Here is a 24160-nt window from a genome sequence, read left to right as displayed (position 1 = left end):
TTCACCGTCACTTTCACCTTTGATCGATTTGTGGCCATTTGTTGCCAGAAGCTGAAAAGTAAATATTGCAGTGAGAAAACGGCGGCTGTGGTTCTGGGAACAGTGACTGTGCTGAGCTGTTTAAAGAACATTTTCTGGTATTTTATGCTCACAGCTCGCTATTGGCTGGGGAACAGCCCCTGGTTTTGTGATGTAACAATCGATGTTCAAATGTCTCGTGTCTGGGTCACAATCGAGTTCCTCCACCACATTCTAACCCCGACTCTCCCATTTCTCCTGATTCTGCTGCTCAATGTTTTCACCGTCAGACACATTTTAGTGACCAGCAGAGCCCGCAGGAGACTCCGGGCTCACACCAATGAGGATGGTCAGTGTGACACAGAAATGAGAAATCGGAAAAAATCCATTATTTTACTGTTTGTGATCTCAGCCAATTTCATCCTGTTATGGTCAACATTAATGGCATATTCTATATGGAACCGGATGTGGAATATGGGGTCTCAGCTTGAGCGTGTACCTAAATTTGTGCAGGAATTGGGCTTCATGCTGCAGCTACTCAGTTGCTGCACAAACACCGCGATTTATGCCGTGACCCAGACTAAGTTCAGACAGCAGCTGAAGAATGTGCTGAAATATCCCTTTACGCAAATTCATCAATCAATCAAACTCACTCAGTAAACAATCCACTCAGGAAGTTCTCAGTTCAGTTCAATGTTTCAGCAATGATGCAGCCGGTCACTAATGCAACAGACTGAGGATGAAGCTGCTTTGTCCAACCTTATTCCCCACAGGGTGACAGGAACACATTCCAATGTTCGTCTCAACTCAGAGGGCAGTGAGAAAAGGCATCATTCCACTGACTGTACCTATAGCTTCAATTTGTAAATAATAAAAATGTTCATTAAAATGTATCAAGCAGCAGAGTGAACTTTCTTGTGGTTTGTCTTTGTGTTGGAGAAGCTGAGCTGGAGAGACAGACTTGGTCCCAAAGTCCTGGTCCTCAGGGAAGGGGAGGGGGCCGGGGCCGAGCTCAAGAGTTGGAATTAAGTTACTCTGTCCTTGCTTTCACCTCTGGGTCACCGACTCTGACCTGGTCTTGGCAGAATCCATCTCTCTCTCTCGTTCATTACCTCTCCTTCCATATCTCCCTGCCACTCTCATCATGTCCATCCCTCTTATCCCTCCTCCATTGTTCATGCTTTTTTTTCCAATGTCCTTCCCTCCCCCATTCTCATTCACAGTCTCTCACTCCTGCACATTCTCTACCAGCCAAACTACCTGTGTTCCACTTGACTCACACCCTGCATATCTTCCGTTACTACGACAACAGAGTACGTTTTGGTTCACAGGCCGTTGAGAGGGCAACAGATTGTGGATGGGTTCAAAAGACCATGGCTAGTGGAACAGAATGGGGATTGTTTCAAAGCCATTGTGAGAACAACAGAAGGGAGATAGATTCATTGGCCCTTGCTAGGGGACCACATTGGAGATGGATTCACAGGCCATTGTTTGGGGAACAGCGTGGGAATGGCTTCACAGGCTCTTGCTAAGAAAACAGAGTGGGGATGGGTTCACAAACCGTTGCTAGGGGAACATGTAGGGTCGGTTCATAGGCCGTCACTGGGAGAAGAGGCTGGCAATGGGTTTACAGGCCATTGCTAGTAAAAGAAAGAGAGGAGATGGGTTCAAAGCCATCGCTAGGAGAAAAGCATGGGGATGGGTTCACAGGCACTTGTTAGGATATGACAGTGGGGTTGTGTTCACAGGCCGTTATTGGGCAGCTGACTGGGGATGGGTTCAAAAGGCCATTGCTAGGGCAACAGAATGGGGATGCATTCACAGACTACTGTTCAGGTGTACAGACTAGGGATGTGTTCATCGGCTGTTGCTTGGAGAACAAAACAGGGACAGGTTCACGGCATTGTTAGGTGAGCAGACAGGTGGTGGGTTAACAGGCTGTTGCTCGGAGCTCAGAACAGGGGATAGGCTCTAAGCCATTGCCGGGGGAACAGATTGGGGGTAGGTTCACAGGCCGTTGCCAGGGGACAAAGGGAGTATGGGTTCACAGGCCGTTATTTGGTGTATAGAGTGGGGATAGGTTCATTGGCCCTTGCTAGGCGAGCAGACGGGTAATGAGTTCTAAAGGCCGTTGCAAGGAGATCAGAATATGGATAGGTTCACAAGCTTTTGCAGGGAATCAGAGTTAGGATGTGATCACAGGCCATTACTAGGGGAACAGGGTGGGCATGGTTCACAGGCCATTGCTAGTTGACAAAAAAGGGATACGTTCAAAACTATTGCATGGAATCACTGGCAATTGCTAGGGGAACAGAGTGGGCATAGGGTCACAGGCCGTTGCTAGGGGAACACTGTGGGTATGGTTCACAGGCCGTGGCGCGGGGAACAAAGTGCAGGAAATGGATTCACAGGCAGTTGCTTGGAATGGAATGGTAATGGGTTCACAGGCCACTGTCGCAGGTACAGTGTGGGGATGTATTCATAGGCCGTTGCCAGAGGAACAGTGTAGGGATGGGCTCACAGTCCCTTGCTAGGAGAACAGATTCGAGGTGGGTTCTCAGTCCGTTGCAAGGAGAACACAGTGGGGATGTGTTCACAGGCCATTGTTGGGGATCAGAGTTGGAATGGAACATAGTGGGGCTGAATTTACAGACAATTATTACGAAAACAGAATGGGGACAGGTTCAAAAGGCCGCTGCGAGGAGAACAGAGTGGGGATGGGTTCACAGACCTTTGCTAGGACAAATTGGGGATGGGTTCACAGGACATTGCTAGGGGAACAGAGTGGGGATGGGTTCACAGGCCATTTCAAGGGAACAGAATAAGGACGTGTTCACAGGCCATAGCTCGGGGAACTGACTAGGCATGGGTTCAAAGGCTATTGCTAAGGCAACCTTTGGGGTAGTTTCACAGGCCATTTCTCGGAGAACAGGGTGGAGATGCGTTCGCAGGTCATTGCCAGGAGAACATAGTGGGAATGGGTTCACAGGCCATTGCGAGGGGAAGAGTGGGGATGGGTTCAATGGCTGTTGTTAGGGGAACAGAGTGGGGATAGGTTCACAGGCCATTGCTAGAACATAGTGGGGATTGGTTTACAGGCTGTTGCTAGGGGAACAGGGTGGGAATGGTTTTACTCACAGTTGCTACAGGAGCAGTGGGGATTGGTTCACAGGCTGTTGTTCAGAGAAAAAAAGAGAATGAGTTTAAAGCCATTGCTAGGAGAAAAGAGCAGGGATGGATTCACAGGCCTTTGCTTGGGGAAGAGTGGGGATGCCTTCACAGCCCGTTTCTGGGGGAACGGAGTGGGAATGGGTTCACAGGCGGTTGACAGGCAAAAAGATTGGGGATGGGTTCAGAGGACGTTGCTTGGGGAATAGTGTTGGTACAGGATCACAAATCATTGCTCGTGGAAGAGTGTGGGGATAGGTTAACAGGCTGCTGCTCGGACAGCAGAATAGGAATGTGTTCTCAGGCTGTTGCCAGAGGAACAGAGTGGAAATGGGTTCAAAGGCATTGTTAGAAGAGAGGTAATAGGTTGAAAGCCATTGCTCGGAGAACAGAGTGAGGATGAGTCCACAGGCCACTACTAGGGGTATAGAGTGGGGAAGGGGGTCACCGGCCATTGCTACGCGAGCAGAAGTGTGATGGGTTGACAGGCTGTTGCTCAGAGATCAAAGTCATTACTAGGTTAACAGAGTTTGGATGGGTTCAAAGGCCGTTGCTTGGGGACCACAGTGGGGATGGGTTCACACAGACTGTTGCTAAGGGTACAGAGTGAGGACAGGATCACACTAGGCGAGCAGATGGGAGATGGGGTTACAGGCGGTTGCTCGTAGATCAGAATAGAAATGGTTTCACAGGCTATTGCCAAGGGGAACAGATGGGAATGGGTTCAAAGCCATTGCAAGGAACAATGAGTTTGGATGGGTTCTCAGGAGTTTGCTTTGGGAAATAGTGTGGGGATGGATTCACAAGCCGTTGGTAGGGGAACAGAATGGGAATGACTTCACAGGTTGTTGCTAAGGCAACAGAGTAGGCATTGGTTCACAGGCCATTGTTCGGGGAACAGTGCCAGGATGGGTTCCCAGGCTGTTTCCATGAGAAAAGTGCTGGGATGTGTTCACAGGCCCTTTTTGGGTAATAGATTGGGGATGGTCTCAGAGACTGTTGCTGTGGGAATAGAGGGGAGATTGGTTCACAGGCCATTGCTAGAAGAATGGGATGGGGACGGATTCACAGGTGGTTGCAACGTGAACCGAGTGAGGCCGTTTCTAGTGAAACAGCATAAAGACATGTTCACGGACCATGGCTCGAGGAAGAGTGTGGAAGCTATGGCAGGCCGTTGATACGGGAACAGGATGAAGTTAGGTTCACAGGCCGTTGCTTGTGGAACAGTTTGGGGATGGATTCTCAGGCCGTTGCTACAAGAACAGAGTGGGGATGGGTTCACAGCTTGTTGCAAAGAGAACATTGTGGCGATGGGTTCAGAAGTCATGCGAGGAGAACAGAGCGGGGATGGGCTCACAGGCTGTTGCTACGGTAAGAGAATGCGAACGGGTTCATACGCCATCGGGAGGGAAACTGAGTTGGGATGGCATCAGAGGTCATGCTAGGGGAACAGATTGGGAATAGTTTCACAGGCCTTTGCTAGGAGAACAGAGTGGGGATGGGTTCACAGGCCATTTCAAGGGAAACAGAGTAAGGACGTGTTCACAGGTCATAGCTCAGGGAACTGAGTAGGGATGGGTTCAAAAGCTATGCTAGGGCAAATTTTTGGGGTAGGTTTACTGGCCATTTCTCGGAGAAAAGTGTGGGGATGGGTTCACAGGTCATTGCCAGGAGAACATAGTGGGGATGGGTTCACAGGCTGTTGTTAGGGGAACAGATTGGGGGGCGTTGCTAGGAGAACATCGTCTGGATGGGTTCGCAAGCTATTGCTCGGAAATCATAGTGGGCATGGGTTCACAGGTTGTTGCCGGTGGACCAGATTGTGGATGAGTTCACAGGCCACTGCGAGGGTAACACAATGGGGATGGGTTCGCAGGTCGTTGCTCGGGGAACAGAGGGGGAACGGCTTCACAAGCTATTGTTGGGGGAACGGTGGGGATGTGTTCACAGGCTGTTGCTCGGACAACATAAGAGGGATGGGTACACAGGCCGTTGCTAGGAGAACGCAGTGGGGATGTGTTCACAGGCTGTTGCTAGGAGCACATCGTGGGGATGGGTTCACGTGCCATTGCCATGAAAACATAGTGGAGATGGGTTCACAGGCCGTTGCTAGGGCAACACAATGGGGATGAGCTCACAGGCCTTTGCTAGGGGCACAGAATGGGGATGTGTTCACTGGCTGTTGCTAGGATTAACAGTGTGAGTTGGTTTCCTTGGGTCTTTCAATCGTTGGCTCGATAACGTTCTGTTATTTGTGTACAAGATGAGCGGAAGCTCCAGACAATTGTGTTTCATAATTTCTCGCCATTTTAAACTGGAACATTCTATTTTTCTGTTCTTCCTGCAAAGAATAATACAGCACAATTACATGCCCTTTGGCCCACCAAGCCTGAGACAGTTCCCAATCCTTATTTAGATCCATTACTTATTGCCCATGCGCGGTGTCTATCCCTCTGTTCGCCTCCCGTTCACATGTCTATCAAGAAATGCCTTAAACATCGTTATGCCTGCTACCACCACCTTCACTGGTGGTGTATTCCAGGCACCCTCCACCCTCTGATGGTGCATTTTCTCTGCACCTCTCCCTTAAACTTTCCCCCTCTCACCTTGAAGCTGTGCCCTCTCGTAGTTGACCTTTCCAAAATATCTATGCCTCTCAAATTTGTAGACCGCATCCAACATCACAATTCACCACGTTGATTTTCATCTGCCAACATTTAAATTATAATTCACATGATAGAGACAGCAACGTAGGTGATGTGATGTGATGTAGTGAACCTTGTTATACTCAGTATCTTCATGCTGCAATGTTATAACATCCAATCAGAAAACTGCCCTCCCTCAGGGAGGAAACCTCACCAGCTCTGGGACGTGGACTGAGCAGGGAACGGGGATTTTAATATCTCACTGACCAAGTGTGTAAATCTCTGCCACACATGGTCTTTTCTCCACATTATATTCCATTTGCCAATTACTTGTCCACTCAGTGAACCAGTCCATATCTGTTTACAGTGTGAAAATATGAGGGTCCCGACCCAAAACGTCGACTTTCCTGTTCTTCTGATGCTGCCTGACCTGCTGTGTTCCTCCAGCTCCACACTGTGTTGACCCTGACTCCAGCATCTGCAGTTCTTGCTATCCCATATTTGTTTACAGCCTCTTTGGTTGTCCCGACAGCTATCTCTCCCACCCAATGTAGTCTTGTCAGTGAATCTGGAGACATTACACTTGTTCCCATTGTCTAAATCACTGATATCGATTTAAATGACTATGGCTTTAGCAGTGACCCTCTGGCACCGCCACTAGTACCACGTCACCAAGCTGGAAATGACCCTATTTACTGTCTACCAGCCAATCCTATACCCTCCAGAACCTAGCAAACACTGTTACACTCAGTACACAGTCTGCCTTAACATCACGATGCTACAGTATACAGTCAGAGACTGATGAAATTCAGCTCTTGATACTTAGTTTAAGACTCCTATCTGAAAATTTCTTCCCTTCAAAAACCTGTAAAGATAAGAGAACTCATCACTGTCAGTACAGGATGGAAATCAAACAATTCCGGTCTGTATGGAATATCGTTTCCTCTTTTGTTCCCCAAACCTGTTTATCCCAGTCCCACATACATTCCTTTCTCCCTGGGCTGAAATCCAAACTCATCTCTCTGTTTACTTCCTCCACTTCAAGGCTTCCTTCTCAATCCTGAGCATGCCCAGAGCACAGTCCACTTTTGCACGATTATACTGGCCTCTGAATGTCAGAGCAGACCAATGCACAGGCACAGGGCTGTGCTTCATGTGTGAAGAGCATGTGTAATGTGACCCCATCCCACCATGTAGCCTTGGGGCTTCCCCCTCCTTTCCTGGAGATATTAGTTAGTTGTTTAATGGGAAGGAGGTTGAGGGATCAGGTGGGTCTCAGACAAGATGAACTCAGAGAGAGCTTGAAGGGAGAGAAATTAGTGAAAGATCCAAAGTCAGGGCATGGATGAAGTGAGACTTCAGAGAAGGTTTTGTCCAGTGAGTTATGGAAAGCTTTTTTCCTTCCACAGTTAAATGCCAATGATAATCAGGTCCTGATGATTCCACCGACTCTGTTAGAACTTATTTTCAGATCCCGGTCTGCAAATTATTCTCAATTAATATCCTGCAAAACAAATTCACGAGACAACTATCACGGTCAGACCAAGACTGATATCTAGAAAAGACAAACACTATCTTGGTTTCAGTTTGCTGTGTGCAAGTCCCCCTTTTCAAATCTCCCCAACACCCACACACAGAAAGAAATCTGTGCATGCGGTGACCCATACTCAGAACTGATGGTATCTAGGAAAGTGTCAATTTATATTCAGGAGATAGGTTGGGGGAGGGGTAAGGAGTAAATGTTAGGTGAGGATCAAGCCCAAAGTGAGAGAAGAGCAGCTGAACAGACAAAGGAGTGGATAACAATCTGGCTAAGAGAGTGAATAGCCGTTAATGAGGACTGTTAGTTCCTAACAACAGATAGCATGTAATGGCAGACTACTATTGAGAAGGCCTGGTCTGTGGGTTTGGGAGCTAGAACATGGGAGAGTTCAGGCCCTAAAATTACTGAACTCGACATCAAGTCCGGAGGTCTACAAAGTCCCCAAGCAGAAAATGAGGTGCTGTTCTTCCACTTGCGCTGAGTTTCGCTTGAGCACTGCAGCAATCCTGAGACAGGGATGTTGGCCAGGGAACAGGGTGGTGTGTCAGAGTGGCAGACAACAAAAAGCTTGGGTTTTTTTTTGTCAGCAGAACATAGATGTTCTGCAAAGCAGTCACCCAGTGTACACTTTGTTTCCCCAATGTAGAGGAGGCCACATTGTGAGCAGCAAATGCAATAGCCTAGATTGTGGGAAGTGCAGATAAAATGCTGTTTCGCCTGGAAGGTATATTTGAGCTTTTGGATACTGAGGAAGGGGGAGGTAAATGGACAGGTGTTACAGCTTTGGCGATTGCAGGGGGTGGTGCCGTGGGGCTGTTGAGGGGGTGGTTGGGGGGTTGTTGGCAGTGAATGAAGAGTGGATGAGAGTGTCCAGGAGGTAACAAAGGGAGGGGAGGGGTATTTGTGTCTAGTAGTGGCATCTCATTGGACATGGAGGAAATGGCGGCTGCTGATCTTCTGGATGTGGATGCTGGTGGGATAGTAGATAAGGAGAAGGGGAACCCTACCGCTGTTGCGGGAGGGGAAAGAGGAGGGGAGGGTGGAAGTGCGGGAGATGAGTTGGACCTGGCTGAGGGCCCTGTCAACAATGGTGCTGGGGAATCCTCGGTTGAAGAAGCATGTGGATATTTTAGACGCTCCCTTCTTGAAGTTGGCCTATATTGGAACAGATGCAATGCAGATGGAGGAACTGGGAGAATGGACTGGAGTCTTTACAGGAAGCTGGGTGAGAGGATGTATCGTCCAGGTAACTGTGCAATAACTTTAGGGCCTGAACTCTCTCATGTCCCAGACCCCTTCCCCACACATCAAGCCTTGTTATCGTTGGCCACTACCAGTCTCTATTAACAACCATTCATCCTCCTAGCCAGATCGTGATCCACTCCTTTATCTGTCCAATTGTTCTTCTCTCTCTTTGGGTTCTATCCCCACCTATCGTTTACTCCATATCCCTTCCTGTCACCCTACCTTCCACATACAAACCAACACATTCCGAGCTACTATCAGTTCTGAGGAAGGTTCACCGGACCTGAAACGTTAACTTTGATTTCTCTTCACAGATGCTGCCAGACCTGCTGAGGCTCTCCAGCATTTTTTGTTTTTGTTTCTGATTTACAGCATCCACATTTCTTTCAGTTTTTATTTACCAGGAGGTTCTAAGTCAGGTCTAGCAGCCTACATCGGGTGTTTATAATACTTCTCACTGACTCCATCTTTCTCCCGGTCTCCTCTATTCCTCCCATCCCAACCTTTTCCATCACCTCCCTTCACACTCACTGAGGCAACACTGCACCTGCACAGTTCATGCTTACATGTTGTCTTGCTAGCCTGCCCCTCATTCACTCCCATTGGCCGGATAACCAGCCAGTTGCTCCCAGTTACACTCACTTTCTTCCTATAGGTCCAGAGCTGCCATCAATCCTCCGGGTCCTACTGTGAGGAGGTGAGTGGCGGAAGCATCCCTCTTTCTGCCCTGAGATGGGCTTCATGGTATCACAGAGCACAGACGCTGTTCATCCGGCTGCTTTTGGAAATGCTGCAAATCTGTCCCAACTTCCCTGCCATTTGCCCATAGCCCTCCAAATCTCTCTTTAAAAAGTTAAATTCCAAATCTCTTTTGAGAATAACTGCTCAATCAGCATCCAGCTTTCGTTCAGACAATTCCAGTTGCTCAGAACTTACTGAATGAAATAATTTTCACATTTTCACCCCACATTATTTGCCAATTACCTGAAAGTGGTTACCAGAAGTTGTGACTATGTTAATAATTTCTCTCTCTGTCTTTCTCTGCAAATTAAATATCCTGGAAACAAAACTGCACCTGGACTAAATCACTGCTTAACCTTCACAGCTCCAAGGAGAATTATCTGAGCTTCTGCTTCCTCTCCACAAAAGAGAAACTCATCTTAATTTTAATTTATTACAGTCACAGAGATGTACAGCATAGAAACAGACCCTTGGTCCAACTCGTCCATGCCAACTTGGTATCCTAAATTAATGTAGTCCCATTTGCTAGCATTTGGCCAATATTGCTCTAAACCCTTTCTATTCATATACCCAACCAGATGCCTCGACTTATTCTGTACATGTACAACGCTCATCTTGAAAACCGTGCCCTTTTGATCACTTAATTTTTTTCCGTCTCACTTTAAACCTACGCCCTCTAGTTTTGGACTCACTTAACCTGGGAAAAAAAGTCCTGGCTGTTCATCCTATCTATGCCCCTCATGATTTTATAAAACTTCCATAAAGGTCAGCCCTCAGGCGCTGACGCTCCAGGGAAAATAGCCCCAGTCTATTCAGCCTCTCCCTATAGCTCAAACACTCCAACCCTGGCAACATCATTGTGAATCTTTCCCATACCCTTTCAAGTTTAACAACATCTTTCCTATAGCAGGAAACCAGAAGTGGCCTAAACAATGTCCCGTACAGCCGCAACATGACATTGCAACTCCTATACTCAACGCACTGACCAATATAGGCAAGGGTATCAAACGCCTTCTTCACTGCTCTATCTACCTGCGACTTCACTTTCAAGAAACAGTGAACCTGCACCTCAAGGTCTCTTTGTTCAGCAACACTCCCCAGGATCTTACCATTAAGTGTATAAGTCCTGCCCTGATTTGCCTTTCCAAAATGCAGCACCTCACATTTATCTAAATTAAACCCCATCTGCCACACCTCAGCCCATTTGATCAAGGTCCCATTGTACTCTGAGGCAACCTTCTTTGCCGTGCACTACAGCTCCAATTTTGGTGTCTTCTGTAAACTTACTATCCATACTTCCTATATACATATCTAAATCATTTATATAAGTGATAAAGCAGCAGGTCCAGTATCAAACCTTGCAGCACACCACTGCTCACAGGCCTCCAGTCAGAAAAGCAACCCTCCACCACTACCCTCTGTCTCCTACCTTCAAGCGAATTTTGTATCCAAATGGCTAGTTCTCCCTGTATTCCTTGTTATCTAACCTTGCTAACTTGTCTATTATGTGGAACCTTGTTCAATGTCTTTCTGAAGTCCACATAGGCAATGTCCACAGCTCTGCCTTCATCAGTCTTCTTTGTCACTTCTTCAAAAAACTCAATCAAGTTAGTGAAGCATGATTTCCACGCACAAAGCCATGTTGACTATGCCTAACCATTCCTTGCCTTTCCAAATACATGCAAATCCTGTACCTCAGAATCCCTTCCAACAACTTGCCCGCCAATGACTTCAGGCTCTCCGGTCTGTTGTTCCTTGGCCTTTCCTCACCACCTTTCCTAAATAATTGCACCCGTTTTCCAGCACTTCACTTGTGGCTATTGCTGATACAAATATATCAGCAAGGGGCCCAGCAATCACTTACCTAGCTTTCCACAAAGTTCTGGGATGGACCTGATCAGGTCCCAGGGATTTATCCGCTTTTATGCAATTTAAGACATCCAGTGACTCCTCCTCCTCTGTAATATAGACACTTTCAAGTTCTCACTATTTATTTCTCCAAATTCTCTAGCTTCCCTACCTTTCTCCAGTAAAATCTGACATGAAATACTCGCATAGTATCTCTCCCACCTCCTGCAGTTCCATAGATGGACTTGTTGATCTTTTAGGGGCCCTATTTGCTGCCTAGTTACTCTTTTATCTTTGATGTATATGTAGAATCTCTTTGGATTCTCCTTAAACCTATTCCCAAAGCTATCTCAGGTCCCCTTTATGCCCTTCTGATTTCCCTCTTGAGTATACTCCTAATGCACTTATACTCCTCCAGGGATTCACTCGAACCCAGCTGCGTATACCTGACATATGCCTTCTCCATTTTTTTGACCAGTGCCTCCATTTCTCTAGTCATCTAGCATTCTCTACACCCAACTGCCTTGCCTTTAACAGGAACATACTGTCTCTGTACTCTCGTTGTCTCATTTTTGAAGGCCTGTGCAGGCAATGGCAGGTGAAGACATAGAAACGATCATTATCACTAAAGAGGTAGTATTGGGCAGCTAACGGCTCTAGGTAGACACGTCTCTTGGCCCTGATTGAATGCATCCCAGGGAACTAAAAGAGATGGCGGGGTAAATAGCAAATGTGCTCGTGACAATTCACTAAAAATTTGCTGGATTCTGGGATGGTTCCGGCAGATTGGAGAACAGCAAATGTGATGCCACTATTTTAAAAAAAGGAGGTGGACAAAAGGTGGTAACTATAGACCCATTAGCTTTACTTCTGTAGTGGGGAAACTGCTTGAATCTATCAAAGATAAAACAGCGAGACATCTGGATAGAAATTGTCCCAACCAGCAGACACAGCATTTAGTCATGAAAGGCAGGTCATGTTTAACTACTTTACTGGAATTCTTTGAGGATCTTACAAGCACAATGGTCAATGGGGAACCAGTGGATGTGGTGTATCTGGATTTCCAGAAGTCATTTGACAAGTTACCACACCAAAGGCTGCTCCAGAAGATAAGGATGCACGGCGTTACGGGTAACGTATTAGCATGGATAGGGAATTGGTTAACTAACAGGAAGCAAAGTGTGGGGATAAATGGGTGTTTGGATTAGTGTTGGGACCGCAACTGTTTACAATTTACCCAGATGATTTGGAGTTGGGAAACAAGTATAGTGTGTCATAGTTTGCAGATGACACTAAGATGGGATGTAGAGCAAAGTGTGCAGAGGCCACTGTAAGTGTGTAGAGGGATACAGATAGGTTAAGTGAGTGGGCAAGGGTCTGGCAGATGGAGTACAGTGTTGGTAAATGTGAGGTCATCCATTTTGGTAGGATTAACAGGAAACTGGACTCATCTTAATGGCGAAACATTGGTGCATACTACTCTGCAGGAGGATCTAGGTGTCCTTATGCATGAATCCCAAAAAGTTGGCTTGCAGGTGCAGCAAGTAATTAAGATGGTGAAAGGAAAGTTATGCTTCATTGTTAGAGGGATGGGGTTAAAAAACAAGGAGATTATGCTGCAGCTGTATAGGGTTCTGGTGAGGTTATGCCTGGAGTATTGTGTGCAGTTTTGGTCTCTTTACTTCAACAAGGATGTACTGGCACTGGAGGGAGTGCAAAGGAAGTTTACTGGTTTGATTCTGGAGTTGTGAGGGTTGGCTTATGAGAAAAGATTGAGTAGACTGGTACCACACTCGTCAGAATTTAGAAGAATTGTGTGGGGGCGTCTTACAGAGAAATATAAAATTATGAAGGGAATAGATAGGATAGAAGCAGGGAGGTTGTTTCCACTGGCGGGTGAACGAGACAGCATAGCCTCAAAATAAGGGGGAGCAGATTTAGGTCTGAGTTGAGGAGGAACTTCTTCAGCTAACGGGTTGTGAGTTTGTGGAATTCCCTGCTGAGTGAAGCAATTGAGGCTACGTTCTTGAATGTTTATAAGGCAAAGGTAGATTTTTGAGCAGTAAAGGAATTAGGGATTATGGTGAGCGGGCAGGAAGGTGCAACTGAGTCCATGAAAAGATCAGCCATGATCTTATTGAATGGCGGAGCAGGTTCAACGGGCCAGATGGCCTACTCTTGCTCTTATTTCTTATGTTCCCACTTTCCAGCCGTCCCTTTACCTGTGAATACCTCCCCCCAATCAAACTTTGAAAGTTCTTGCCGTGTACTGTCAAAATTAGCCTTTGTCGAATTTAGAACTTTAACTTTTAGATATGGTCTATCCTTTTCCATAACTATTTTTAAACTAATAGAATCATAGAATCCCTACAGCATGGAAGCAGGCCATTTGGCCCATCAAATCCGCACCGACCCTCTGAAGAGCTTCCTACCCTAGCCCTGTAACGCTGCATTTCCCATGGCCAATCCACCTTGCCTGCACATCCCTGGACACTATGGGCAATCCATCCAACCTGCATATCTTTGGAGTGTGGGAGGAAACCGGAGAACCTGGAGGAAACCCACGCAGACACAGGGAGAATTTGCAAACTCCACATGGAGTGTGGAAGGCTGGAATCAACAACAGCAGAATTGTATTCCAGCACAATCTGTAATCTCATGACCCCGTACATCCCACACGTAACCATTAACATCAATCCAGGGAATAAGTGCTGGTTGAATGGATAGTACAGGAGGGCATGCCAGGAGCTGCACCAAACACACCTAAAAATGAGGTGCCAACCTGGTAAAGTTACTAAACAGGACCACCTGCATGCCAAACAGCATAAACAGCAAAAGACGGAGCTAAGCGATTCCACAACCAACGGATCACATCTAAGCTCTGCAGTTCTGCTACACACAGTCGTGAGTGGTGATGGACAATTAAACAACTCACTGGAGAATACACCACAAAAATCACCACCTTTACTGGAGGAGCCCAACACATTCACACAAAAGACAAGACTACAGCACTTGGAGCAATCTCCAGCCACAAGTGCCAAGTGGATGATCCATCTCCAGGCTTCTCTAGAGGTCACCAACATTACAGATGCAAGTTTCCAGCCAATTTGATTCATTCCACATAATATCAAGAAATGAACTCATAGTGCAAAGGCTACAGGCCCTGCCAACCTTCTGGCAATAGTACTGATGACTTGTGCTCTAGAACCTGCCACCCACCAAGCCAAGCTGTTCCAGTACCTCTACAGCACAAACATCTACCGACAATGTAGAACATCGCCCGGGTATGTGTTCAGCACCAAAAGAACAGAGTAAATACAACCCGGCCAATTTCCCCTCCATCAGTCTACTTTTGATCATGAAAGTAAATGAAAAGTGTCATCAACAGTGCTATCCAGCAGCAGCTGCTCAGCAATAACCTGCTCAGCGACATCCAGCTTCGATTCCGCAAGGACCACTCAGCTCTTGGCTTTATTACACACTTCATTCACAAATTGACAAACAGCTGAATTCCAGGGGGTGAGGTGAGAGTGACTGCCATGTTCCGCACCAAGATCACCTATTTCCGCTTTTGTGACATCATCCGATTCCACCTCAGTCTCATCCAATCCTGTGTTACCTCTGGACTTAACTATCCAAACACACTCCCAGCCGGCCTCCCACGTTCAATTTCCCTCTAATCTGAAAAACATCTAAAACTCTGCTGCCCACATATTCACTTGTACCAAAACTTGATCCCCCATCAAAAGGCCTCTATTTATAAACAACATTTTAAAATTTGTACACTTGATTTAATTCCTGGTTGTGATCATCCTTATCTCCCTGTACCGCACAACCTTTGAGAGTTCAACAACAGATTTTGTTTCAGACTCCAACAATGCGTTTTTTCATTGCTTCATGACAAGTAGCTGTTTCTATAGTTGCCAAGGCAACAATAGAATTACCACCCTAAACCTCTCAAGTCTGCTTTCCACCTTTAAGACATTCCTGAAAACCTGCTTATTTGGTAATGATTTTGGTCACCTGTCTTAATATCTCCATCTGTGGCCTCACGTCAAAAGTTCCTTGAGAATATTTTTGTCAAATTATACACGTGATAAAAATACAAACCGTTGTTGATTTGGACATTTCATAAACTTTTCACTGTCGCTGGGTGAATGATTTGTAACTTCTTACCTAAAAGCACTGTGGAAGGACCATCACCATACAAACTGCAGCAGTAGAAGGAAGTCGAACATCACCTTTGCCTCAGGCATCAGGGGTCTTGGCAATGATTGCTGGTGTCTGTGGAGGAAGAAACAGTTGATATTTTAGGGAGTGCAAAATGAATTACGGACAAAGAAAATGGTGCAGAACTTGATGGTCAGAAATAGAAGGGAAATAGACTCTCTCGCTGGAAAAAGAATGCCTGACTGTGAAAGATATTGTGGAAAACGAATCTGGTAACAGAGCAGCACAAGATCTGTGAAAGTAACAGTAAAATACTAAACAGAGCTAAAAGATACTCAATTATTAGAGAGTGAAGTTAGATATTGACAAAAAGGTGATCAAGGAGCACAGAGGTGAATTAGAGCAGTGTTGGCTGTTATGATCCTACGGTCTAGGAAACAAATCCAGAAGAAACAAAAATTTCCCTTGGTTTCAATTTGCTCTGTTTAAATCCTCCCCTTGCACTCTCCGCCAAGGAAGGCTGCGCATGTGTCCCGCTGCAGCTTGCCCCCTACAAAGTTGGCGGCTGCGCATGCGTCCCTATGATCATTGCCCACCAATAAAAATGGCGGCGGTCAGTCGGGCCTGTCACCGTTTGAAGCGTTTATTCGTTTTCTGCAAACAGAGGCCGAGGGAGTTTCATATTTGTGTTTTCCGACGTGTACCAAATGTTATGTAAAACTTCCAAGCTCATAAGAACATAATTTTTCTGCCGTTTAACTTTCTTTAACATGTCCTGCTCTTTCCTCAACTACGCAAACCTCAGTATCAGCGACTCTGCACAGTTCGCGTGGAGGATCACGTGGCTTACACTGGTCCTGCCCCTTGTTTACTCCGATTGGTTGGAGGAGCAGCTGCCTCCGCCCTGTTGTCTAGCACCGCCCCTGTGCTCCTATTGGTCCCGCGCTGATATCAATCACCCGGGTCCCCGAACGTAAACTGGAGCATGTGGAGTGCTTCTTGTTGTCATCAGAGTCTTGCATTTTCAGTCCAGGAGAGAAACGAATCTTAGAACTACATTGAGAAGATGTACACTAGAGATCCTGGGATTTTAATAAGCTTGAAAGGGCTTCCTGCAGCTAAAAGCTAAAGATAGCTCTTGATACTGCTCTGTCAGCGAAGAGAGAAATGTTGGTGAAATAAGTGTAATAAATACAGGCATAGCAGTCCTCAGGTAAGATGTCACAAGGTTGTCATAAAACAATATTTGATACCAGGCACTTTTGGCCATATTAGGACAAGTGACCAAAAACTGGCCAAAGAGGAAGGTTTTAAGGAGTATCCTGAACAAACAAAGGGACTTTGAAAATCAGGGATGTTTAGGGAGTAAATTCAAGAGCTTATAGCCTTGGAAACTGAAAGCATTAAAAAGAGTTAAAACCAGAAATCCGCAGGAGGTTGGAAGTCAGGGAGAACAAATATCTCGAAAGAAAAACCAAAAGAACTGTGGATGCTTGAAATTAGTAACACAAACAGAAATTGATGAAAAACTCAGTATGTCTGGCAGTGCCTGTGGAGAGAAAGCAGAATTATCGTTTTGGGTCAGGTGACCTTTCTTCAGCTAGATCTCAGAGGGTTTTGAGGCTGGAGGGATTATCAAAAGGAGGTGTGATGGCAAAATTTCAAAATAAGGATATGAATTTCAATATCTTGGTGCTTTGCCACCCAGAAAATGTGTGTTAGTGAGCACAGGATGGAAAAGCACCAAGATATTGAAATGGTGAGAGTAAACACATGAGCAGCAGATTTTTGGATGACCTCAGGATTATAGAGAAGTGGAACTTAGGAAGGCGGCTTGGAGTGTGTTTGGGGAGTTTAGTCAAGAGGTAACGAAGGAATGGATGAGAGTTTCAGCAGCCGATGAACTGAGATGTTACTGAGGTTGAAATGTATGTGGTCTTTGTGATGATGGGGTGTGGGCGTGTGTAATGTGGTTGGAAATTCACATAGAGGTGAAATATTGCACAATATTTGTGAGCAGTGTGGTTCAGCCTCGGCCAGTTACCAGGGAGAGGGATGAAGTCAGTGGTGAGGGAGTGGATTTTGGCTCCCAGCCTTGGATTGACATGTAGCATTGTCTGTTTAAATGTGATATACACCCCTTTCCAAGCAGGAGCGGACTCGCAGTAGAGCTGAGTTGTAAACCAATGATCAGCTTTATTGAGACAAAGTGTGGAGATGTTTTTCTGTTGTTAAGCAAACTGCAGTGACAAACTCAGAAAGCTATTTTGAGTTGAATGCGGGTTATACTGAGTATGTCAATAACTAGACAGTGGAGCTCTTAAAGGACATATTGTCGGTTTTGCAGCCTTGGCCTCCAAACTTTTTCTCTGTCTTTAGCTTTTATCTTCTGATTCTAGTTGCTTTCCATTGCACTGCCTGTTTCTATCTCCATCCCAAAATCCACAAACCTGACTGCTCTGGTCCCCATTGTCTCCACTTGCCCCTGCCCCACCGAACTTATCTCCACTTATCTCGACTCCATTTTCTCCCCCTTGGTCCAGGAACTCCCCACCTACATCCGTGACACCACCCACACCCTCCAACTCCTCCAAAACTTCCGATTCCCTGGTCCCCAACACCTCATCTTTACCATGGATGTCCAGTCCTTATACACTTGCATTCCCCATGCAGATGACCTAAAGGCCCTCCGCTTCTTCCTGTCCCGCAGGCCCGACCAGACCCCTCCACTGATACCCTCATTCGCTTAGCTGAACTCGTCCTCCCCCTTAACAACTTCTCCTTCAATTCCTCCCACTTCCTACAGACAAAGGGCGTGGCCATGGGTACCCACATGGGCCCAAGCTATGCCTACCTCTTTGTAGGGTATGTGGAACAATCCCTCTCCCGAAGCTACACTGGCCCTATCCCCCACTTCTTCCTCCATTACATCAATGACTGCATCTGCGCCGCCTCGTGCTCCCACGAGGAGATCGAACAGTTCATCTACTTCTCTAACACCTTCCACCCCAACCTTAAGTTCACCTGGATCATCTCCGATACCTCTCTCTCCTTTCTGGACCTCTCTGGCAACCACCTGGAAACCGATGTCCATTTCAAGCCTGTTGACACCCACAGCTACCGAGAATACACCACCTTTCACCCACCTTCCGCAAAAATGCCATCCCCTATTCCCAATTCCTTCGCCTCCGCCGCATCTACTCCGGAGATGAGGCATTCCACTCCCGGACATCCCAGATGTCCTCGTTTTTCAAGGACCGCAATTTCCTCTCCACAGTGACCGCGTCTCTCACACAACTCATCCCTCACACCCCCTCCCCGCAATAACAACCAAAACAGAATCCCCTGCATCCTCACGTACCACCCTACCAACCTCCAGATCCAACGCATGATCCTCCAGCACTTCTGCCACCTGCAATCTGACCCAGCTACCAAAGACATTTTTCCCTCCCCACCCTTAGCTGCCTTCCGGAAGGTCCCCTCTCTCCGTGACTTCCTTCGCGCTCCACACTCCCCACCAGCCCCACCACCCCTGGAATTTTTCCCTGCAACTGCAGGAGGTGCTACACCTGCCCCTTCACCTCCCCTGTCACCCCTATCCCAGTCCCCAAGAAAACCTTCCACATCAAACAGATGTTCACCTGCACATCTGCTAATGTGGTATACTGTAGCTGCTGTTCCCGATGTGGCCTCCTCCACATCGGGGAAACCAAGCAGAGGCTTGGAGACCGCTTTGTGGAATACCTATGCTCCATTCGTGACAGACGACAAGACCTCCCAGTCACAAACCACTTCAACTCCCCCTCCCACTCCTTGGACAATATGTCCATCCTGGGCCTCCTGCAGTGCCACAACGATGCCACCTGAAAACTGGAGGAACAGCACCTCATATTCCCCCAGGGAACCCTACTACCCAATGGTCTCAATGTCGACTTTACAATCTTCAAAATCTCCCCACTCCTGACCTCATGCCAAGACCAGCCCTCCCGCTCGTCCCCGCCTCCTTGACCTGTCCATCTTTTCTCCCACCTATCCATGCCTCCCACCTCACTGACAAACACCCAGCCCCACATCCTACCTACACTCACCTTTCCTGTCTTCATCCCCGCCTCCTTGACCTGTCTGTCCTCTCTCCACCTATCTGCTCCACTATCTACCTTCTATCACTGCCTCCTCCTCTGTCTATTTAGTTCAGAGCCCCCTTCCCCTCCCCCATTTCTGAAGAAGGGTCCAGACCCGAAACATCAGCTTTCCTGCTCCTCTGATGCTGCCTGGCCTGCTGTGTTCCTCCAGCTCCATACCTTGTTATCTTAGACTCCAGCATCGGCAGTTCCTACTGCCCCCATCACCATCTATGACTGGTTGTAGCAGGATTGTTGGTCTTTTGATCTTGCAATCATTTTGTCCTGTCTGTAATGCGTTAATTCTGCTGTTTGTAATGCAAGCAGTTAAATGCGGTAGCCATAACGGGTTGCCATCAGTTTCAGGTACACATGGTTCTGACCCCTCCATGTTTGCCTGCACTCGTCACTGAACCATTGATCAGCTTCATGGTAATCATAGACTGAGGGATTATCCGGGACAAAAAGTCACAGATTCTGGTGGAATACAATTCTGCTTCTGCTGCTGCTGCTGTGGTTTACATCACCACATGAATGCCCAGTTTTGAGCTGCAATAAGTGCAATGTAATTCAGCTGCCTGTCCCCCAATTCGGACCGAGTCCCCATCACCCTTGTACACAGTGACCTACTCTGTTTTCTGATGTGGTAACACTTCCATTTTAATATTCTCATTCTTCTGACGGTCTTTCCATGGTGTCACGCCTCCAATTTGTCACATTCCTCAAAACCCTTTAACATATTCATCTGAACCTTTTCCTTTCCAGGAAGGGCATCTTCGGGTAGCACAGTGGCTCAGTGGTTAGCACTGCTGCTTCACAGCGCTCGGGATGTAGGTTCAATTCCACCCTCAGGCGACTGTCTGTGTGGAGTTTGCATATCTCCCCGTGTCTGCGTGGGTTTCCTCCAGGTGGTCCGGTTTCCACCCACAGTCCAAAGATGTGCGAGCTAGGTGAATTGGCCATGCTAAATTGCCCATAGTGTTGAGGGATGTGTAGATTAGGGGGTAATAGGGGGATGGGTCTGGATGGGATGCTCTGAGGGTCGGTGTGGACTTGTTAGGCTAGAGGACTTGTTTCCACACTGTAGGAAGGTTTTTAAAGTGAATGTTTCTCTCCCTGACCATGATTAAGAGCTCTGTAGTGTCAATGATGCCAGCGTTATGTCTTTTGGAACCAATGCATTTGTGCACCTTGCGCTGTCATTCACTTCTCAGTGTATGGTGATCCATGTTGGACAGGGTGTTTGAGCAGCTTTCACACACATTTTTGGAATTTATTCAAAAACACAAATTGCTGAAGAAACTAAGCAGGTCTGGCAGCATCTGTAGAGTGAAAGCAAAGTTAAGCTGTTGGATCCAGTGATGCCTTTTCAAAGCTCCCAGTTTCTCCAGCAATTTTCCTTCTTGTTTCAGATTTCCAGCATCCACGGTTCTTTGTTTTGTTGAAAATTCAGTTAGTGCCGATTCATTTCTGGAGAAACTCAGGTCTAGAGCATCTGTGGAGACAGAGAAACAGAGTTAAGGTTTTAAGTCCAGCGAGATCCTTCTTCAGAACTGAAAAGGGTTGGAAAATGGTCTTTTTAATACCTTGACAGAGGTGGAGGAGGGGTGACAGAAAACAGAGGGTGTGGGGTTGCAGTGCAAAATACAAACGGGCTTTTAATTGTGGTGAAAGAGAAGCAGATGTACAATGGGAGTAAATAATGGTGTGAACTTGGAGATGGGTTCTCTCTATTGAGTGCAATGTTAACAAGACACAAACAAGACAAGGTCACATCGTCTGCATCATATTGTGTTAACCATGTCTCCATTAATAACTCTGAAAGTCTTGTGCATATAGGAACAATCTTATCTATCTGCACACACACACTGATTAAACAGTGCATATAAAATCATTTCTCCTCCGTTCCATTTCAAGCTATCGTGTTTTGTTTACATTGTCACTCACCATTCCTTCAGCCAAATTTATTCTATTTCTTTCTCTGCATTTTATTTTATTCGTCTATGAAGAAGATATTGGCTACTGGGCGATATCACTTTATTCCTGTCCAGTCTGCACAGCCACTGTCTCCTCTTCCTTACTGTTTCTTAATCAATCACATAGGTATTGTCTCTGACCCTTTACTCCCAATAATTAAAGCAATTGGAAATGTAATGTTTACTTTTGGGCGAAGGCCAAAAAAATCGGTAAAGAAAAGCTGTATAAACTGCAAAAAAAAATGTTTGCAACTTTAGAAGCAAATTATTGAAAGTATTGTGTTAAATATAAAATGTTGCCTTATTAGAGCAGCAAGAGGAAAGTTCAGTGAAATCCACATTTCCTGTCTTTCTCCAGGCAGTTGTGGCCAGAGACCGTTTTTGGTTTGGCAGTTGTTATGGTGGAGGAGACTTCAGTGCAGTAACAACCTCTCGATCGGCTCTTAGGAAAACGGTTACATATGTGGATAACACAGCAGAATCATTGAGCCTGTGCAGAGAAAGCATCACCTTTCTCCTTTACTTCTATCATTGTTAGAGTAATTGGAGATGGGCACTAAGACCAACAGCAGGCGATGTCAGCATCCCACCCAGAACAGGTATTGTTGTTACATTAAAAGTGTCAGAGTGAAAGGGGTTAACTGGAGCTGTTTGTTCCGTGAGTCGAATTAATGTCAGTCACCATGGATACTAACTGTGTCACTGGAGGGTTTCCCTCTTCTATTAATAAGGGGTTTCTTTCAATGCATTATCCCATAGTATCAGTGGCTGTGTCATCCTCAACACGATTGGGATCAACAGCTCCAGAGAGAGGGAGAGATCAGAATCTGTGTCGAGCAGATTGGGCTGTTCCAATTATGGATCCGAATCTCAGAACCATAGACGGGAATGTTACAACAATGTACAAGAATCTGAGAGTAATAGATTGGAATGTTCCAACAATGGACAGGAGTTTATCCGATGGTCTTTACTGGCTTTCTTTCGATTGGGTATCGTTAACATTGCGGATACAAGCTATACTGATGATTATTCAAGCGGGTTACTATCCCATCCTCGCTATTGTTGGTGTTCCTGGTAAGTCTCTCTATCTCTGTCCAATCATTTATTCTGTAAAACTTTGTGAACAGCATCTCAATTTCTATGATCTATATTTGGCAAAGATGTAAACTATTGTATTCACTTTCAATTACAAACTCTATTCTTATTCCATGGCTTTTTTCACCGTCACTTACAAACACCTGAGGAGGAACAAAAGTGTTCATAACCACCATTTGCCCATTTTGTCCAGAGCTGATTTATATCACAATATTCCCTTTATCACCAATAATATTCCCAGTCTTCACTTCTGCCTCAGTGCTCTTTCTGAATAAACTAAAATCTTCTCCTTTCCAGTTGCAGTTCTCTTCTGGCCACACTTGCAGTTACTGATATTTTGATTGTATACTTATTCTTATCTCTACCTGGTCCTATGCCAGTTGCAAAGTATGAAGCCAGTTTGATTCTAAAAACAGGTGGTCACAGCTTTGTGTCACTGGTTTCAGCATAACCTGTCGATGGCCATCAAATGACAGTTTCATTGAACTGTTTAGATTCTAGGACTCTCCGAGCCGGAGTGGGTGCCGTGTCCATCATCTCCTAAGTGCAGTGCTCCAATGTATTCATTTGATGACAGAGGCCATCTCTCTTCACCTCATCACCACTGACCCACTGCTGAGTGGGATACATTACTTCTGTCTCCACAGAAGAAGACACAGAAAGTCTTCCAGAAATTCTACAGGACAGAGTGGCTGTGAAAATGAGAAACTGTGGGAGATTCGAATTAACAAAGAGGAATTACTGAAAACTAATTGAACTGAAGTTTGGTACGTTGCTCTGGTACATCCCAGAGTATACATGGAGGTGGAAATTGAGCTCGTGAAAGAGTTACAGTGTCATACAGCTCTTCAGTCCAATCAGTCCATGTCAAACATAATCCCAAACTATCCTAATCCCGCCTGCCTGGGCTTGGCCCATATCCCTCCAACTGTTTCCTATTCATGTACTTATCCAAATGTCGTTTAAAACTTGTAACTACAAGAAATAATTATTGGCTACCATTCAAAATTCTTAAGATTGTGGAATTTCCGGTTCCTGCAGAATGGAAAATAGCAGTTGTAACCCAGATAAAATCTGGAGTGGGAGGGAAAACAAAAAAAAAACCTAAAATTTGGACAACTTGATGCCAGTTATGAGGAAAATATTGGAATATTTTATGACGACTGTGAAAACTAGACTTTTGGGGAATCATAATATGACTTGGCAAAGTCAACTTAGATTCAGGAAAGGGAATTCATCTTTGATAAACCTGTGGAGTTTGTGTTAATTAAAGCATCCCCAAATTTCGGATCTGCGTGCAAATTATCCCCAGAAATGTCTTCCATTGCTGCTTCACAGTCTTCCCTGGTAAGATTCTATTCCTGTTAACTTTGGCCAGTTCCTCTGTCATGTCTTTGTAGTTTCATTTCTCAATTATAATCATGTCACATCCAAATGTGAGCAATATATTTAAACTGAAAGATGGAGGTTTGAGAGATAAGACATGGAGAAAGATTGGAGTATTTATTAACTGGATATATGTAATGCATTTATGAGAGAGAGAGAAAGTGAGAGAGAATATGGATGATGAGATGTAAAAATAGAGAAAAC

At 45.8% G+C, this 24160-nt stretch overlaps 1 long non-coding RNA gene across 1 annotated transcript; it reads right to left on the bottom strand.

Annotated features, from left to right (window-relative positions):
• LOC125483855 lies at positions 1 to 16222 on the bottom strand. The gene is made up of 3 exons (XR_007262764.1): positions 16179 to 16222; positions 15385 to 15492; positions 1 to 51 (listed from the first exon to the last, which is right to left on the bottom strand). It is a non-coding gene; the product is annotated as an uncharacterized LOC125483855 (long non-coding RNA).
• Positions 16223 to 24160: the final 7938 nt, after the last annotated feature.

Source organism: Rhincodon typus, chromosome 8, assembly GCF_021869965.1.
Source record: "Rhincodon typus isolate 14 chromosome 8, sRhiTyp1.1, whole genome shotgun sequence".
In the NCBI taxonomy this organism is placed as follows: domain Eukaryota; kingdom Metazoa; phylum Chordata; class Chondrichthyes; order Orectolobiformes; family Rhincodontidae; genus Rhincodon; species Rhincodon typus.
Note: the sequence above shows the minus strand (reverse complement) of the source record. Positions and strands in the feature narration are given on the sequence as shown.